Below are 5,540 nucleotides of genomic sequence, written 5' to 3'. Positions count from 1 at the left end.
CGGCAACTGCGCGCTGTCCCCCCCCTCCCCCCCCTCGCCAGGCAATATCGATCGCCGGGCGGTCACATCTCGCTACGCGCTCGAATTGGACAGTGGGCAGGGCAAAGACGACGATTTTCGATAATTTTTTTCTCGATAACAACTGCGAATTTTGCAAAATAGTATAGGACTTTTCTATTCAGTTTGCCCCAGTCTATCTGCCATCTACGGGACATACGGGTATTAGGACACACCCTGTATATCAATCAGATTCACGATTTTTATAACAATTGCAAAGAAGCTGTTTCTACTAAATACAGTGAATATTATATTTCAACATTATTATATTATAATTCTGTTACACAATAACAGTATTGGTGCCACGTTCCAGTGATGCCTAAATGAGATATTTATAAGATGGAGACACATCACTTTCGACGTTGAAATCCTATCCAACATTCAAAAAACTTCATATCTAACGTATTACCTATATTTTCACACTTTAATTCTTTTATAACTTTATGGTATATACAGTAAATAAATAATTTGTTAAAATTTTTCAACGAGCGTAAAGTGCGACCGCGATACACCAGATTAAAAGAGTCGCCACAGCGACTTCTCGTTCATTAACTCTTACTTGCACGCATTCAATAATTCTCGGAACGGTTAATTGTCGACGAATGTCTCGTTCCCGCCACTTTTCCACTGGAAATCGCAAGACATCGCTAAAATAAGGCAGCACGAGCATACGGTAGACTCGATACCAATTATGCAGCTTCATTAGATTGAAATAAAGCGCTTGATTAAAGTGATTGTTTATTCTCTCTCTCTCTCTCTCTCTCTCTCTGTCGCAATATTGTCAGCGAGAAGCCGGAGGCACGTGCGGATTTCTCGAATGCAAATTTGTTTCGAGGCCACTTCTGTTCTCCATAATCGGCCGAGAAAATTACGCGTTCCCGCGCGATAGGTATCCCCATAATTACTTCCTAATCGGGCAACTCGCGGCGCGAGAGCGAGGGTTTCAATTTGCGGCGCAAAGCAGCAACGCCTTTGTGCCGAGAAAACGCAGCCGGAACCACTTTTCTCGGTCCCTCGCCGCGCCTTTCTGCCGCCTCGCTCCCTCTATTTAGACACCCTCCTCCCTGTTTCTCTTTCCTCTCGCTCCTCCGCCACGAAATGCGGGACGAGCTGCCGCACAAACCCGCCGTTCTCTCTCGATTCCGAGGAACGCGAGGTTTTTGCGAAGGCCTAGAAGACGAGACTCGCCGCAACGATCGTCTCAATCGGCATTGCCGATTGCGCGTATTAAAAAAAAACACGCGATTTTTCCCGCCTCTCCTCTCTCTCTCTGTCTCTCTATTCCCGGTCGCGCAAATCGCCGATTTCCGTGAACGCATTGCCGCCGATCGCGCGATTCGTAAGAGTACGGCAGCCTGTAACTCAAACTAGTAGCTACGGCGCTTCCGATGCGCCGTCGTGTGTCATACGCGACTGTTAATTAACTCTCGAAGGCTAAGGAAATACATGTATACATGTACTAGCTTTGAGAGACATTATTAATTCACGAATTACACTGTGAATTATAAATGCCCGTTGAGAGCTGAAATCACTTGGAGATACTTTTGGAAACTGTGACGCTTAATCACTTCGCGAGGAGATATTTCCGTTATTGATTTTTCGTTAAACTATTCTTCTCTCGGCTGCGATCGAAGAATTCGGCACGAGGATGAGGCAAATCTGTAATTTGCAGAATAATAAAGAAAAGTGGAGACCTCGCAAATTATAGATTTATCTTATCCTCGCTGCTCGAATATTGTATTGTCTTAAGGTCGAATCAGACTAGCAATTACCGACTCTGATTGGACTGGGATTGGCGATTGACGATTGTCTTCCAGCCAATGAGAGTCGATTAAATCGCTGGCTGCTTTGCAGTCATTGGCTAGAAGACAATTGCCAATCCCAATCCAATCCGCGTCGACAATTGCTAGTCTGATTCGGTCTTTGCAACGTGCAATCCGCTTACAATTCTGCTAAAGAATGTACTTAGAAACGAAAAATATATTGCCGATACCTACAACCAATATATCATGATACGATGGCTTTGAAAATTTGGATTTTACGAAAAGAAATATCGCGTATATTGCAACTGTAAACTAATAGCAATATTGACGTCTACTGATAATAAAAAGTTATCTTCGAGAGTTAAAATGTGGTTATTTTTGTGTGACTCAACTTTTTTTAGTATCTTTGTAAAGTGTAATTCACAAGTTTCAGCCCAGTTTTGAAACATCCTCAGCGCGATGCGGTGATATATAAACTATATAATCTTTAAGTAATATTTCAATAATCTCGCGTTCTCCGACGAGCGTGTAAAAATTATTTCAACCGGTAGAACTGTTTGCTGCAAAAGTTCTAATTATATAATTCGTTATCCTTTATATAGTTCTTTCTCCATGTATTAAACAACAAAAATAACTTATTCTATCTGTAATATGACATAGTCATGATATCATTTATAATATGATGTTTTAACTAAGAAAAAGCTATTTGCATCTTGAGAACACTTTGACGTTATTATGATGTGCTTATACAACTGTTATGACGTTATTATATAATGGCAAATCATTATAGCATAATAATTGATTTTAGAAAAAATATTTGTCTAAACTGTATACATATATATTTTTTTATATTTATAGTTTTATATGTTACAGTTATTTGAGCATTTCACTATCATTAAATATTTATGTATATTTATTGTAATATTTTATTAATAAGTTTATTGTAATATTATGCATACAACTAATAAACGATAATTAACATTCAACGTCACATTTGTTGCCACGGTGTTGTGGCTTTCGAAACTTTCGTTCTCGTGACTTTACAGAATTAGTTATGAATATTTAAATTTCAGTATTATCACATTATAGTTGGTAGAATTATGTGGACGTTTTCCATCCAGAATGTTATCCCCCGCAAGTACAGTTAGATACCGCCATCTTAAACTTTTACATCTTGATCGTGTATGCATTTTACAATGCTTAAGATACACGTGAAAATTGAAAACTTAAATGTCATTCTAGCTTATGACAATTGTCATAATTTACGTCGTATTTCAACATGTATCGTTCGACGTTGTACCATGAACAAACAAAATCAATCGCGCGTACAGTCGTGGTCAGAAAGGTTGTCCGGCGTTTTATGATAAATTTCGGAAATACAGTCTATCATGCGAGAGATTATAGCTCTTGTTCACGGATACGTGCAGTGACGCATTATTAGAACAAAGGAATGATATGAAAGTATATATCAATGCAATGATACATACGAATATTCCGAAAACTTATTGTAAAACCTCGGACCACCGTTTTGACCATGACCGTACAAATCAACGTCAGCTAAGCCGAAAGGAAAAATTATTGGAACGGTCGGAATGTATACACGTGTATGTATCATTATCGCTCTAAATTCCGTAAATTCTACTCGCCAACAATTGATTGCTCATAATCCTGAGACTATTGTTTAAACACGTTCTCAACATTGCATCATTGTAAGAATCATCGACTCCCCCCGCCGCTCATTCTCAGGCTATCCTAGATACCTGGATACCCAGCCATCATCGACCAGCAATCTCTCGACAAGGTTGAACTAGCTACACGGGGCGTCGTACGCGCTCGGTGCAACCGCACTCGGTGCGGCCGCACTCGCCGTGACACTTGGACCGTGAAAGGAGAGTTGCGCGTTCTCCATTTCAAACTAGACACACGCAGGTCCTGGGGACATCCTCGGTGCGGCCGTCCTTCCTCGCGCGTATAACCGTCAATTTAACTGCATTGCGATATTGACAATTACGTAAACAATAGTACTATTGTTTTATCCGGGAGATACGGGGGTAGAATCAGACGTTTTACCAGCAACAGCGTTTTGCATTGTAATAATCTCGCGCATAACTCGACTGTGTAAATAAGTTGAGCTTTAATGTTTCTACGTCACTGAAGACTTTGTAGGCTCTTTTACAAAATTCACAACCGGCGCTGAAAATCTGTAGTATACACGTAGCGTATGATTTTAACGCTAGTGAATTTTTGAACGCAGTAATAGAGAAAAAGATTTATAACGTAAACGTTTCTGTAGAAAAGTGACGAATGCGTATTTCTGTAATCTGTTGTTGCGATTCACGTGCATTTTGTGTTTCATAGGTGCGCGGTAACGAAGTTTTTTTTCATGAACAACTATAATAGTAATGCATGGACTTATTATTCATGTATGCACAAATTGTTATTTATGCATATCGATATTATCGTAGATTTATAAGCGAACGACATAACAAGCGCGCGCGTGCGAGCGGTAGGTCAACAATTGCGTAGCTCGAATCCTCAAACTGTGCGATAGTCGATCCCAGACGAAGCAACTAGTTTACAATTAAGATGCCACTCTTCTACCGAAGGAAAATTTCACCTAGAATTTCGTCACATCGCGTTCCATACAATTTCGTTTATCCTTCCATGATATAATATTAAAACAATCCGTCACAAGCGCACCATTTGTTTTCGGTTCGCGTACGTAATAAACTTTACTAAAGTATGTAATGTAAGAAATTGTATCTTTCTGATGGCATCATCATTGATCCGTAATAGAATTTTTAAATGATGTGCACGCCAGTCACTCTTATAAATTCTCGCAGTTCAGTTAATATCGCTTTTTATCGTCACTAGAAATGACAAAACACTCGCTTCGTGCGCGCAGTTTGCAGTTGAGCATTGTATATTTTTAAGAATTTGTATACGTGCAAATAAATAATTGTATGCGCAACGTCAATTTAAAATAAAGAGTAATTTATTGTTCACTGATTCGCAACAGCAGAGCTTATTGTAGAGTATTTATGTAAAATCGAAATTATTGTATTAAATACTCTTTATATTTAATATTTTTTAAAATAGGTATTTTTTAAAACAATTATATGGAATACTGAAAACGTCTTCCTCTTAAATATAAACTCACAAAATTTTACGTATGGTTTTGTCTCTAACACTTATTCGAATCCTCGTTCGAATCATTTAAATAAATACAATAACACAGAACAGATTTTGCACAAGTAGCAAATAACATAAAAATGTAAGACACTCACCTCACGATTTCTCCGCCGTTGCCCGATGCCTCCTGGACCTCCTCCTCCTCCTCTCAGAATTCCTTGTTGCACTCACACAACACTCACTCGCGACAATCATCGATCGCGCGAAATTTCGGACACTCCCGTACGCGATGTAAAATACCGCACAAAATATTATTAACGAATATCGCGTGCAGACTTTCTATCACACAAATTACTCAAACCAACAACTTGCATTTTTAATTCGGAAGAATAGGATAGATAAATCACTTTTGAATTGGCGACATAAAATGCAACGCGAGCATCGGAAGCATAATCTGCGGTAAAGAAGTACCTAGTTATTAGTCCGTAACGAAACGATATTTTACAATCTTTGTCATTTAATCTAATCCTCGAAATAAATTATTTGAACGAAATTTCCAGCGATAAATAATTGTTATTAATTGCAACA

At 38.8% G+C, this 5,540-nt stretch overlaps 1 protein-coding gene across 1 annotated transcript in view; it reads right to left on the bottom strand.

Annotated features, from left to right (window-relative positions):
• The window catches only part of LOC105567870 (ATP-binding cassette sub-family G member 4), a 35,184-nt gene extending 30,058 nt beyond the window's left edge, over window positions 1–5,126 (bottom strand). The window contains exon 1 of the mRNA XM_012023104.1: window positions 5,108–5,126. The gene's annotated coding sequence lies outside the window, so the exon portion shown is untranslated. The remainder of the gene's footprint in view (window positions 1–5,107) is intronic.
• Between the last annotated feature and the right edge of the window lie 414 nt (window positions 5,127–5,540).

This window comes from Vollenhovia emeryi, unplaced genomic scaffold (genome assembly GCF_000949405.1).
Source record: "Vollenhovia emeryi isolate VEMERY1.0 unplaced genomic scaffold, V.emery_V1.0 DF939133.1, whole genome shotgun sequence".
NCBI classification, from domain to species: Eukaryota; Metazoa; Arthropoda; class Insecta; order Hymenoptera; family Formicidae; genus Vollenhovia; species Vollenhovia emeryi.
The sequence above is the reverse complement of the archived record's forward strand: the minus strand, read 5'-3'. Positions and strand labels throughout refer to the sequence as shown.